At 34.1% G+C, this 15,271-nt stretch overlaps 1 long non-coding RNA gene across 1 annotated transcript in view; it reads left to right on the top strand.

The window, feature by feature from the left end:
* The first annotated feature begins 887 nt into the window (after positions 1–887).
* LOC140843502 (uncharacterized) overlaps positions 888–15,271 on the top strand; it is a 58,620-nt gene continuing 44,236 nt past the window's right edge. Inside the window, exon 1 of the long non-coding RNA XR_012121331.1 lies at positions 888–1,425. This is a non-coding gene — a long non-coding RNA (uncharacterized lncRNA). The remainder of the gene's footprint in view (positions 1,426–15,271) is intronic.

The following is a 15,271-nucleotide window of genomic DNA, read 5'->3' as shown; positions in this document are numbered from 1 at the left end:
CCCCCACAAGAATACTTTTATACTTGTTTTTGTATCAGGTTTATTTTCCTGTATGTTTTACAATAAAATATGTGTGGCTTTCAGTCAATTTTGCCTCAATGTAATGTTTAAAAGAAAAAAAGTCTTTTGTCTAATCTGGAGATTTTTACTATCAAGTCTTTCACTGAAAGCATTATACTTCAAACGCCTAATTTTTGTATGGCTTTCTAAGCTCCAATTCCGAAACTCTCATAAAACCAAAGCCTTTTTCTATTCCTGAAAAGGTAATGCATACCAATCCTCTTGGTTACCTCACTTGATAAATTCCAGTTTTAGCCCAGGTCTCACTCTGGCTTCCAGCTCCTCTTCATTTATGATATCAAGGGCTTTTCTTCACATGGTTATGGTCTAAGCCGTGTATACAAACAGATTTTTTTTTAAGATTGTTTTAACTTTTAAGTTATTTTTTCTTTTGGTATGTAGAATTACTGCAAGATAACTGGCTTTGCATTTACCATAACTCAGAAATGAGCTATTAAAAATTAAATAAAAAGGATATTATTGGAAAATAATTGTTCTTCAGTTCCCTTTATGACCAATATAATTTATGAACTTGATTTTATGGGGAAAAATGTCTATGCACAGTCTTGGAGTCTGAGATCCTGGAAATGTAGCTCTATCTTTATTCACTTAACATTGAATAATTAATTATGCTCTAATAGTTACACGTACAGTTCTAGACACCAGAAACACAGCAGATAAATACATGTAAGAAATCCTCTCTTATAAGGAGCTTGATTATTGTGGACTTGAACAACAAACAAGGAAATAAATATAAAATATAATTTAACATAGATATAGTACTTTTAATTAAAGTTAGGTTGAATAAAGTAAAGGATGGCCAAAGGGGATCAATGTTAGAAATATTATCAAGAAACACTGGCTTGAGGAGATGATATCAGAAAACACAATAAAATAAGAGACATAGGCAACGTATTTCACATTTGGTGGGTGTGGTTTCTCAGATTCTCTTGCGAGTTTGGACTAACTCCACTCCTCTATTCCATTTCTTCAGGAAAGCTTCAGTTCCATTTTCCCTAATGGATATTTATTCCCAAAGCTTCTCTCATTGTTGTGCAAGGTTCAACTTCTACAATAATTTCTTTATCACATATATTGTCTCTGCTTCCCTGTCTGAACTCTGACTGGTGACACATTGATGATGCCTTAGGAAAATGTGAAACTCGTGTGAAGGTGTTAGTCCATTGCTGCTAGGTTCTTTTTTGCAAGATAAATTGAGAAGCCCTGTTGGAACTCTTGTATTAACATGTGTCTTCATTTCTCCCCATCCTCTTCTTTTTATCTACAGTTGTTATAATAGAAGTTAACATGATGGCAGTTGTCAGAAGGAAATCCCCAAATTCATATGTAAAATAAAAATATAAGGTACGTACTCATACTTCAAATGCTGTATAGATATAAACTTTCTGAAGTGAGAAATTTTTCTCTGTTCTTATGGCACCTAGCACACAAGGTAAAAATAGAGTTTTCAGAAAATAAAGACTTCTTAGAGCTTAAAAAAATCCTATTACTGACTTAGCTAATAGCAGTCCACAAATGTCATAAAATAAAGAAGAAATTAATACTAGGTGAGTTTATTGGAAGTTGTAAGTGTTACAGGAATGGAGAGGAAGAAACTGTGAACGCTGGGTAACTTTTTTGTTTCTTCTTCTAAACTTTCAAAGAAAAATGAAGATGGAAATGTTAATAGACTAAATTACATACCTAGTGTGCTTTCAGTGCATTTTTGTTTCTCATATAATACTTTATTTATTATCGCAAAGCATCCCTACAATGAGAAAAATGGTATGGTTATCCTTATGTATAGATAAAAAAACCAAATATAGAAGATATTGAAACTAAAACATGCAGGTTCTAATCTTAAGAAAGGTAGCTACCAAGACAAACATGAGGCCATGCACACCAAACTCCGTATTAAATAAGCAATGCCAAGCAAGGTAAGTGGAGGAACTCAATTACTGGTATAAGTTGTACCTAACAGCATTTTTAAACTTATATATTATAATTCACTTTTTTAATATCAAGAGTAGATTAATTTTTACTCTTGTTATTTCAAGTAAGAGTTACTCAAAACCAACATTTTCAGTGTATGTCTTGAGAAAATGCAGTGTTAGAAAATTATTTCGAAAGTTTGAAAGGGAGAGGCCATATTAAAGTATACATATATTTTTTGGGTCACATTTAAGACCCAGATGACTTAAAGATAAACTGTCTTCCTGTACATTTATTAAATATTCAGTTGCTAGGAATCTACAAAAACAAAATTTTATATTTTTTGTGCCAACAAGAATAATAATACATGGATCCACAATAGCTTTAGTTACACAACAGTTTCTTTGTGACAATAATTTCAGAAGTTTATGATTCATTGATTTCATTAAAGGTTAATATAATAAACTTAGGACTCACAGTAAAATATACACATTCTGCAGTTTTCAAAGAGCATCGCTGCTGGTTAAGATAAAGGCACAGAGTGTGCTGAGATCAATCTCAACTCCTCTGGCATGAAATCAACAACACAACACAAGCTCTTTCCGTGCAAGTGTCCTTTCATGCAAGAAAAGTGAAATGTTGAAGGTTAATGGTCCTCTCACTCAACATCTTTACACAGAAACACCAACCAAAGGAAATATACCTTTTTTAATATTACAGTGTTCTCCAATCTTTCAAAAAAAGCAGAAACGAAGTTTATATTATCCTATTGTACTTTCAGTGCCAAGGCAAGGTCTCTTTTCAGCCAAGTGGCCCATTTGGGACTTAATGAACATGACCTACACAGCTAGGAAGCTGACTGAGCTTGACACCTGGTTGTTTGTTCTGCTCAGGTCCACTCCTTTTTCATTCTGTTTTTTCCTTTTTTTTTTCTTCTGTTTTTATGACCCACACAGTTCAGATGGTCATTTCCAAAGCAGTTTTGTTTATGGGCCAGGAGAAGGGTAAAGGGAAGTAATTTGGTTCTTTCGTAAATCTTAAAGTAAGGTAAGTAAAGCTGATGCAGAGGACATTATTAGCAAAAGATCGCAGTTTTTCATACGGAGTCACTGCTGACTTTTATAAGCAGACACGTCCCTCTGTAAGGTAGTAAGTAGAATTCATGCCACAGGCTTACTTAGTATTATTGATTATAATGTTTTAATATTTTCTCACACTAAAAACTTAATGGGGCTTTGTAAAATACAAAACTTCCTGTCACATTCTGTGAAAAGATGTCATTACAAAATCGATTTTGTAAAAAACTTGGAGTGTTAAATTAAGGAATATGGATAAATTAAGCCTCACCACTATATGTGTCCCTTATCTGATATGGATCTATGGTCATTTTGATTTGAAATTCAATTTCCTCAAGTGTAAAATAAAGACAAGTAATACCCAACCCAAATTTCTCTGAGGATCAAATGAAAGCATATTTTTGGAAAGCCATTTAAGTGTGTCGTGTTAGAGAGTTGAAATAATTTCTTTATGATCACACATTTATCAGGTGTTGGGGCCGGGATCTGAAACCAGTGATTTTTAAATGAGCTCATTTCATTAGACCATACTTGCTACCTAGGATGTCACAGAGAAGAAATGTGCTCAGGGCGTGAAAAGGAAAGGGTGTTCTCTCTCTCTCTTTCTGTGTGTGTGTGTGTGTGTGTGTGTGTGTGTGTGTGTGTGTGCGCGCGCGCACACGCGCGCGTGTATTCTTTCCAATGAGTGTTAAAGGCAGAGTTTAGAAGAGTTCAGACTTGTTCTTCTCTTGTCATTTACTTCTCTGTTCATATGCCCTGCAGTTCCAGCACAACCCCACAGAGCTGCTGTGTGTGTAGAACTGAGCCATAGGAAGCTTTGATTATGTAAATAAAACAACCTATCTAAGCAGCTCTGTGGAGAGATGAAATAGCAAAGAAGAAAATCCAGACATGACTTCAGCTAATAAAGCCTATAGGGAGTTCTACTTACAGTTTGCTCTCATACAGAGCTGAAAGATATTTTATTTGATGTGGAATATCATGGTTTTGTTGTAAATGAGTTTCACTCAATTTCACACTTACTGGTGTGTGCCTGCACATATATCTGTAATTGTGTGTGCTTGTAGCATGTGGGTATTGAGTTTAAATAACTACATATTTTTCCTTTTTTCTATAATCATATTTTAAGAAAAAAAGAATTTTGAGAGTCTCATTAAACATAATTTAAGACATACTTGTAGCTGCTATAGTAAGAGAAATCTTATTACTGCATATTTTATAATAAAGCAACTTTAACTATAGCAGTAAATACTTCTACTCTTTACAATTCTTTCTAATATGATACTATATCTAATGTAGCCATATATTTTTCTCTAGGATATGTATATTTATTGATGTATGCATTGATTTTTCATTTTGAAAATGTAAACATTGTGTTAGAAGAAAGCTAAAGTTAATACAGAATATAATTAAAATATCTTAAAACTTTCATATGCATTATCATATATAGTGATTATTCCAAAATGGTAGCCAAAAAGGTATCACAAATATATATAAGATGTATGTAATGAAATTATCTTGCCCAGTGAACCATAATACATGAATCACAGTGTTGTTTACACACATAAAAATTTTTTCCTCAAAACAGGAATACCTAAAACTTACTTAAATTTGATGACAGACTCACTCACATTCCTGTGTGGCAAAATTTGTACCAATATCCTTTCCTTGTATTTTCCTGGTGCTGTACTTACCAGGTAGCTACTATAGTTGAGTTGTGGCAGAATGCATTACTATTAAAATAATTTGTGTATCTTTACATATTTTTCTAGTATCGTTATTTTTCAGTTATAAGATAAAATAAGTTTTTTATATTAACATGTGCAATCAACTTTTCTACAATATGGTGCATTTTTATTTTTAGTCTGTTATATAGGATTAGTCAGTCACATGTATACGCACACACACATACACACGCAGAATGCACTGTTATGTGTCATCTTGCTAGAAATTTTAACCCATTTTATTTTTGTTTCCTTATTTTCCCTGAACTTTATTATTTACTCCATCACTCAAGTTTTTTAGTGTCACATATTTATATAACAAAGTAGCATTAGAGTCATAATACTAGATTTTATTGACATATTTTTAAGAGTTTCTGTGGTCTCAGAAAGCCCATAAGCATGCTATAAGAATATGACTTTGATGCAGTTCTTGCCAATAAAATACAAGCCAATATCTGTAAGGAGCTCTTGAGAAATCCTTTATCACCCAAAAAGACTACAGAATGTGACATAGAAGGCTTCCACTTTCACTGAGACCCCTTCTCTGTGTTAAATGTGGAATAAATACATAATATTTAAAGTTGCTGCAGAAACATAGCTCTTTTGTGACTATACAGGAAGTCAAGACTCATAGAGTCATAGTACTGAGTACTCATCTCCCTGACCTAGAATAATGTTAGCAGTTGCCTGCTATCATATTGTCATGTGAAAAAGTAAAATCTTTTGGATAAAATCTGTTACATTTTCTGCTACTTCCACTCCATGTATTTCTTATATATTTAGTCATTCACTAAGAAATGTGTTTTTCCATGTTAATTAGTTCAGTGAATATAAAAAGTGATAATTGGTCAGTAGTTTCACTCCCCCAACATGAACAGCAAGATTTCACATCTGATCAAATATATCAAAATTACACACACAAATCTCATTTAAGAAGATTATTTGTTATCAACTCAAATTTTAAATCAGTTAAGGGAGATATTCTTTGTGTACATGTCATCTGGTGTACTACACAGATTTTTAAGCCAAATTTCTTTTTTTTACTTCAGAAATCAGCTGTATTAAAGATCACTGAAATAATATGCAATGCATTTGAGTAATTAAATATATAATTTGAAGTAACTTTTTAAAAGCTTCTGATCATATTTCATGAAGATAGTCATACAAAAACTATGCTTTAAAAAACAAAATATCAATGGGTCAATAGTAAATTTTTCCAAAATATTTGGATATAAAAACCTATAGTTTTAATCATAAATATAATCTCAAAATCAAAAGGTATTTCCAGGTGAAGTGGGCATTAAAAATCTATCAGGCCTACTGTGCTTATTCATTATCATTAGGTTTTTGAGAAAACTGTGACAGCAAATTCATTGGAAAAATTGAGAATGGAAAGAAACCTATGATGACAATCATGAAATTACATATAATTTTCAATATTAAATTAAGAATGATCTTGACACACAAAAATGAGGTGGTAAGAACCTTAAATAGACAAACATAAATGTAAGTTGCTAGGATATTTTTTTGTAACCCTTAGTTATATTATTGCAGTGTTGGTATTTAAAGTAACTGACCTCTTTCTATTACCAAATTTCTATATATATATATATATATATATATATATATATATATATATATATATATATATATATATTATATATATAAAACAACATATATAGGTAAATGAATACAGTTTGATAAGAAAGTATGTAACTCTTTTCATGAATAATTTTTACTATAATGAATATGAGAGAATTAGAACCCCTTCCTGTTTGTATAGTTAAATACAAACAAAGGAGACTAATCAAGAATTAGATGGTAGTAATGCCCATGGTTTTGCCATTTAGGTCATGAATGGCTTTCTAATACTGATGATATTTGGTTGAGAGGAAGGAAAATACACAGTGCTAAGTTAAACCCTTCAACTCCATCTTAAGTTTCTTTCATATTCAGTTACTCAAAAAGAAACAACGCACATTTCAGAATTTGCCATATCCTTTGGGTTAAATATTTGTTCAGACTTCATGATATTTCACAAGGTTATAGTTTGAATCATGCAACATATGTATGTTTACATATACGAAAAGAGAAAGAAATAAGGAATAAGCAGGGAACACCAATTTTTAAATACTTGAGTATTTGCGCCAGTTTAAATTGTTTTTAGATGCCAAGGCAAACAATATGTATTTGCAAAAATGTTGTCTTTATGAGAATTCTTTTTGCTCTGATAACAGATAGAAAATAAAAACACTAAACACATATTTTTCTTCAAGATGCACAAGAATTTTAAATAAAGAAAACTTATAGACCTTTTTTCCTTTATATAGGACATTAAATCATGATTAAAGAACACCTTTGTTGCTGTATTTTGTAATTTTTATTATTAAACAATGAAGGTATGTTATAGAGGGAGACTAGTGAATGGAGTCAGTACTTCGTTCCTAACTCAGTGTGTTGCTAGTTGTTGCGCCCAAAGTCGTGAATCCCAGAAGAACACCAAGGAGCCAACACTGATGCAAAAGCAAAGAGCCTTTATTCAAGCCAGCTCAAGCTCAATCTCTCATCTGCACCAACACAGTGGCAAGATGCCAGAGAAAAAGAGCGAGTTTAAAAAACACAGAGGTTTTATGGGGTTCTAGGGTGGTTGGTGGGGTAATGGTCGTGGCTCTGGCTGATTGGTTGGGTCTAAGGTGGTGGGTGGGCTCCTTGCTGACTGGAGAGGAGAGACCAAGCTCCGATTGGCTGAAATAGAATCTGGGAGCTTGCCCTTTCATTCTCCCCTTTCTCTGAATCCTAAGAAGGGACCCAATCATGGGTCTAATAAGGTTTTGCAGTTGTAAGGAGATAAAGGCTGATACTGTTGTCCTAGCACCATTAGCTGGACTGTATTAATTCTATCTTTAATGAAAGTTATCAGTTTATTGAGAATACATGGTCTAAAGGTAAGCAGGAATACCAAGATTACTAGGAGCTTGTATTGAGCACAGAGGACTATCAGTTGGACGGCCTCCACATGGACTCTGACAAACTGGACCAGCCTGTTGATGATACAGGGCCTAAGGATTAGTAACAGGAGTACGATGGCAAGGGGTCCTTGAATATTAAAGAGAATTTCCTGCCTTGATTTCTCTCTGGGACACTGGCACCTTGGTCCTGGTGCACATCAAAAGACTGCCTGCCCAGCCCCCAAGGTGGGCTGAGGTATTGTCTATTTGCTAAAGAATCCTGCCTCTTGAACTTCCTGGGCGTTAAAATGCAATCTTATGTTTAAGATGAAATTCTTCCTGCATTTTACCATGTAGTTTACAGCTGGGTCTGCATGCTAAGTTAGTTGCTTAGTTTGCAAAATTACTTTGTCAGATCTGAAGGAGGAAGGACAGCACATAGGTTTGGGCCTTTTAGTATGCTAAAGTGAATCTTACACATGGTTACAAATGATTAGCATAATAGAAACATGTGCTACTCTTCTTTATCTGGGGAACATTAACTGATCTCACTGAAGAATGATTCTAGAGCTTAATGTTCAACAAAGTTTTAGTAGGGGGGGGTTCTTAGCATGTAGTTACATTGCTCTGACTGCAAATATCCTGCCTTGCTGTTTTTTTTAGAGGCTCTCACCTTATTCTGTCTAAGCCTATGGTCCCTGTCTCATTCTCCCCTCTACAGATAGAGACCTTAGCTGCTGCTAGGGAAAGGGGGCGATGACTGCTCTGGCTGCTTCATGCTGAGAGGGGACACAGTACAGGGTGCAGTTAGGTCTCCATCACTGGTCAGTTGAGAGGGCCTCAGAAGGTTGGCACTTCTATTCTGGGTTTCATTTCTATTACTATTAGCAATTTTGTGGCTTCTAGGCGAGATAGAACAAATCATATTATTAAGTTAAGTAGCAACATCTGGAGTTAGATTTCCTATTCTGGAAGGACAAACTTGATGAGATTAAGAATGCATGGCTGACTAGGAGACTAACACAGCCCCCTCCAATAATATTTGTTGAATTGTTTTTGAAGAATACAGATTTTAAGTATCATATTTAATGTCTTCCTAACACTTCATTATAAAGACATCTCATGTTATATTTTTTAAAAAAAGAATGCATGGCTGAATATGAGAACTAGAAATATGAAGATTCTAATTGAGAATCATAGCCAGGTATCATGGGGAAACTAGAATTCTGGCTCAAGTTTACATCTCAATGACTAGTTTTAGGATTTAGTATAGATAAGGCTGCATTGTTGAAACAATACTTTTCTCTAAAATCACCCTCATTTTTATTAGAAGTAACCAGGTTAATAAAATAATTAACACATGGCTTAATTATTTATATAAGTGCAGCAAGAAGAGAAATTGATTACACAGGCTCTTTTAAATGTGCTTTGCTAGAAATTTTTGTAAGGAATTTCAGATTGAAATTTTAAAGGACTCTTTGAGTCCAGAAAGCCCAGCCAGACTTGCCATCAGGTTTTGCCTGCAGTACCTGTAGATTTGCATGAATTCCTCTCTTCTCGAGGTTCCCAAGACATCCTGAGGTTCCTGCACCTGCCAGGAAGTGACCTTCCTTACTCACCTGGTAAGGCTGCTGGGAACTCTGTAAGCAAGGTACCAGGTCAGTTCTTCCAAGGGGCTTTGTTGGCTTTATAAAGTCAACCTTAGTTCCTTAAAGCTGTTCATATCTTAGTTTATGTATGTGTCTCTCAGGTATGACATTCCAGTCAAAGCCTTGGTAGTATAACCTGTGTTTTCAATTGGTCCTCTTACAAGGAAAGCAGGTTCTTATTGAACTTATGCAAATAAACATACTGCCATGAAATATAAAAATAGTCACTGAGAGTTTTTAAATTCTGGAGGGATCAGGTAAAGGGAAAGATGAAGTTTCAATTCTGCTTATAAAGATAGTCATTTAATAAACTGTTGTCAGCTTAAGAGAAAAAGCTTAAAGCACTTTATCAGCAACATTTGAAACAAAAAGCCACAAAATCATCTTCCTTAGTCTACTTAATCTTATGTAACCAATGCCTGTTCTGCTGAAATCTAGTTCTTTACTAGTAGTTTAGGAGTAATAAAACAGTGACTATAAATGACAAAAGACTTACAAATGACAATGGCTAAAGATCTAATGAAAGCTTACTATAAGACAGTTGACATAAGGAAATTTGGATATTTCTGTAACAAAACATTCAGTAACAAAGTTTAGCATCATTCCCTTTGACAGTGCTTTCTAGGTAATTAAGCAGATAATTATATATATCAGATAAATAAGCCAAATTAGCCAAATATTTTCCCCAATGAGAAAAAAAAAATTCCCCTGACATGTTCCAGGAGCCCTCTGGAAAATATCAGAGTTAACTAGAGGTAAAAGTACCTTTTTGAATTCGATTTTGGGAAATTGTCAGAAGAAAGTTTCTTTGTCAGTTGCTTAAATAGGATTACAGTTTGCTATGAAGCAATACTTATGCATTTAACCAGAATGACAAAATACCTCAAAGGCAAATAAAGAAGTTTACACAGTTGTTAGCATAGTTTAGCTTTTAGTGCTTTTAATATTAAGATCTGATTTTCTTAAATACTCCGACAACTCATTGAGACGTTAAGCATGAAAAACTGCTTTGATAAAACAATTAGAGAACCCTTTGCAATCTTTCAATATTAAGAGCAGACTAACAGTTAAGAAATCTTTGTCTTTTTAACTGAAAACAAAATTCTAATTTTGCTGTGTACTTGATACCAAGACTCATTTGCTCAATTTTATATAGCATGACCATATTAAATTCTTCTTCAAACTTTCTACAACCTTCTTAAATTAAGAGTTCTCCCTCTAAATAAACAGCTGTAGTTTAGAACAAATTTACTTTCTTTTATCAAGACACATTCTTTAGCATGCAGAAATGTTTTCCTTATTACTTTAAGTAGTTTTAATTAGAACTGAAAACCATTAGGTACCTTAATTTTTAGTGAACACTGAGAAGCAGGCTATTGTAAACTGTTACACTAGCATTCTTTGACAAATTTATGAACACATTTTATAATTTCTGTAACCATCTCTTTACAGCACAATCTCTCACTAAGCACAAAAGTTTATCTTCAACTTAGCAAAACTTTAAGGTTTTAGGTTACCACAAAAATTCCCAGGCTATAGGTAGGTATACACACTGTAGCACAATTATTAAGGCGTTCACTTGCCACACTTTTTAGTTCACTCATTCCTAACAACTATGCTAGATTACTTATAAAACCTTTACTGAATATTAGACAAAGTCAAGGCTCTAAGCAGTTTATTCTTGAAAGATTTAGCAGATAACATCAACTTAAATGACTTTAGGTAAACTTAGGCAGCTGATAACCATAAGGACATGTCTGTTTCAGTTCAACTTAAATTAGCATTAATGCTTAATATTTTCTATTAGAATTTTCTGGAAGTTTTAGAATGCCCAATTTTTACAAGCTCTTGTCTTTAAATCAGTTTCATTAATACCATCTGGAGGTAGAAAGATATTTTCATTGACACACGTAGACACACAAACATACAGACCGAGACGTAATGATAAGGTTCCCTACAGCAGCCATCCGACATTGAAAACTGGCTACTCGCTAGAACAAAAAGTCTGCCACTGACCCTTCTGGACTTCTACACTGAGGTTGTTAGCTCTTCCCCTGATGTCTTTAACCTGTAAAAGAGTGGTTAGATTAAATGTTCCCTCTGGCGGCCAGCCAACGTTAAAGGACAGCCACTCGGAGGTGCAGAAAACACAAAATTTTCTTGACGTCCATGCTCAAATTGTGAGCTCTCTCCCTAACATCTGAAAAATGGTCTGTCATGAGAGACAGGGGAGTCATCTGCATCTGTCCCACTTCTTCTGTCAACCACAAGACTAAGACAAACACGACAAAAACAGTCACCTACAGAGAAGAATCTGCCGCGGCCATGGAGGCAAAACTGAAAGTAAGTTGAGAGCCTGTTGGACTGCAGCAGCAGCCGACTTTCCTCACAGATGAGGACTTCATCCTCCAGACAGGGGCAAGGGACATCTCCCAAGACCCCCAGTCGATGACCCACCAGCGCGTCCACCTAAGTCAATGCTGACCCTGATACAGATTGGACCTCCTACAGGCTTATACAGGTTTGTTCGCGAACAAAAACAGTGAGACACAGATAGACAAAGACAGACAGATAACTGAGTCCACTCACCAGCTGGCACTGGCCCCTCTGGGTCATGAGTCCTGGGGGTCTCTGGGATCCTGGAAGAACCCCCAAATACTGTGCCCAAAGTCGTGAATCCCAGAAGACTACCAAGGAGCCAACACCGATGCAAAAGCAAAGAGCCTTTATTCAAACCAGCTCGAGCTCAATCTCTCATCTGCACCAATGCAGTGGCAGGATGCCAGAGAAAAAGAGCCAGTTTCAAAAGCACAAAGGTTTTATGGGGTTCTAGGACAGTTGTTGGGGTGATGGTCATGGCTCTGGCTGATTGGCTGGATCTAGGGGTAGTTGGTGGGGTGATAAGCTGTGGCTCTGGTCACAGGGCCTAAGGTGGTGGGTGGGCTCCTTACTGACTGGAGAGGAGAGATCAAGCTCCGATTGGCTGAAATAGGATCCAGGTCCTGATTGGCTGAGGTAGGATCCGGGTCCTGATTGGCTGAAATAGAATCTGGGAGCTTGCCCTTTCACTAGTGAGATAACAAATCTTCATGGGATGATTCACAGCTCTGTGTGACCAACGTCCAAGAAACAGAGCCAGTTTTCCTGGGCTTAGCATTCTAGGCAGAGCTCCAGAAGAAAAGCTGTGGAGATCAAGTGGGCAATTGTCATCTGCTAATTAAAAATTTTTAAGAAAAAGAGATGGATCTTAATAAATTAATGATACATTATGATTAAATATTGCCAGCAGAATTTACTTAAAAAGCCCTTTATGAAAAGTTACTTTATGAAAAGAATAAAATATCTGAGCAATTTTCCTTGACTTAACTACACTAAGAACTTAAAAGTATTCAGAAACATAATACTGAAATACTGTCAGAGTTGATTTGTACACTTTAACCAGCATAGGATTCGATTCTTGCAAGGAAATTCCCTTGTGGTAACAATTAAAAAACCTGTGTTTGCTAGCTTATTTGACTCAGAGTCATGGAAGATTCTGAGAGAACATTCCTATGAATTCACATGTGAATGCAGATCCTCCTGCAGTCTTTCTTTAGACATGATAAAAGAAGAGTCTGTGGTACTTTCCCCAGCCAGATCACTGTGAGCAACGACATTGAGACAATGCTCATGACAGAACTTTGTCTCTGAAGCCTTCACTCAAATGTAACACTAGAATTGCTACCACAGTCCCAGGGAATTCAAACTGGTTTCAAGAAATACAAACACTGCACCCATGGGAAAATTTAATTCTCACTTTAGAGTCTATGCAGGTATGTATATATACTATTTTGATTCCAGAAATGTGTTACTGATAATTCATACTTCAAAGTCCCAACTATAATTTGAATCATTAACAGCACAACAAAGGTTAAAAAAACTGAAAAATTAGACTATTTAAGTTCATATTTTAAAGAAATTTTTATAATTCTTATTTTATAATTCTTAACTGAAATTTTTTAAAATAAAGTAATTCCACATGACAAAGGTAAGTATGCTATTTCCATCCATGTTAAAATTTGTTGTAAAAATAGCCATCAAAAGAGAAATCTAAGCAATGATTCAGATTTCTGAAGGTAATCACAAGGTCCCACTGGCTTCCAAATGTGACAGATGTCTTTCATTGGCATCATTTAACAAATTGCCTAAAATAGGTCACCAGTAAAGCATAGAATTCTTTGAAATAGAGAGAAAGCTGTATTCTGCTTGTAGAATCATGTAACAAAACTACTATGGCTTGATTTTACATAACAGATATTTGGTGCTTTGAAAAACAGATGAGGCATTCAAAAATAGCATCTGAATAGTATGCAATTAAATGAGTAGTAAAAAGAGAAAAGTCATATTTTTTTGAGACAAATATCTTTGTCTTAACAGTAAAAATGTTCAATTTTATGTCATGTCCCTTCAAGAATGACTCCAAGTATAAATGTATACTTGGTATTCTTGAAAGTCTTGATCAACAGTTGAGAATAAATTTCTTTCATAAATTTCAGCCCATCATTATTTCTCCCCAAATTTTTCAGATGGTTCTCTAATGCAGAACGACTGTCAAAATCAGAGCTGACCATATGAAAACAAAGTATCTCAGCCTTTAATTTTATAATCTATGCTCTCAATTAATTTTGATCTTGTTTCATTCTTACTATGACACTTTATAAATTTTAGAACTAGTTAGAAGAATAAAAATAAACTGACAACCATTTTTATAGCACTGTATATGTATGAAAATTACATGCAAAAAATTTGTGCTAAAAACACATTAAGTATTTTTAATGAGGTATTAAGAATAAGTATATATTTTTGTTATTTTTGCAAAAGGAGCTTGTAAAATGACTAAAAGAAGAAAGGATTAAAAATTTCCTAGAATCATAGATGACTATTTTTAGCATTCTTCCTGTATTTTACAATAATTTAAATTTAAAGCAGTTTATTTTATTTCCATAAGAATAAAAGATCCACAAAATGTAGTTTATTTTCTATCAAAACAAAGTAAATATTTAATCAGAGAAAATTAATTCTGGACACAGTCCTCCATCTTATCTAAAATAAAATTTTTGAATATTTTTATTGAATTACTCTTAATTTAAGTAAACTTGAATAATCGCTTAACCTGTTTCATCAGCTATAAGACTATTCCTTTCGGCATTTTATTATACTGCTTATAGCACTGCAAATTTCAAGCAGTACTGGAGTCTTATCTTGAAATGTTTTCAAGTGTCATGAATATATAAAGGTACATTAATGAAAATGTATCCTGTTATAAAGTTTAACATGAAAACCTTGTAAAATCTTTCAACTTCTTCATCTGACCAGTTATTCAAAATAAATTAGGCATAGCCTTGTGACTAAATACTTTTTTGAGTTCAACTCTAATAAGAACAGAAAACCATCCATTTTTTTAAAAAGTGCGTGATGAAAATTGAAAATCATAAGTACATAGTTTCAAGTGCATTTTCCATCGGATATCTTTAATTTTTTTAACATTCTGTATCAGTGCAGTCATCTAATGTGTCATAACATTTGTGTACAAATTATACAATATATTATTGAAGACATAACTGTTGATAATATTACATTATTTATTATGCTGGCCTAATTCTTAGACCTCAGTTTTACGTATTAATGACAGTTTCTATGGACTCATTTCTAGTCCTTCTTAATTGTAGACATCTTTTAAAAGAAAAATCTGTTGATATTCTCCTTGCTGACATAAATTTTTTAAAGTAAATTCTTTCTCTTTTTAAATGATAGATGCTCACACACGAATGGATGACTATTTTCAATAGCTCAATATGGCTGAAAGAGAAAATAGTAAAGAAATATAAAATATAGTATATAAA

Source organism: Manis javanica, chromosome 9 (genome assembly GCF_040802235.1).
Source record: "Manis javanica isolate MJ-LG chromosome 9, MJ_LKY, whole genome shotgun sequence".
NCBI classification, from domain to species: Eukaryota; Metazoa; Chordata; class Mammalia; order Pholidota; family Manidae; genus Manis; species Manis javanica.
Note: the sequence above shows the minus strand (reverse complement) of the source record. Positions and strands in the feature narration are given on the sequence as shown.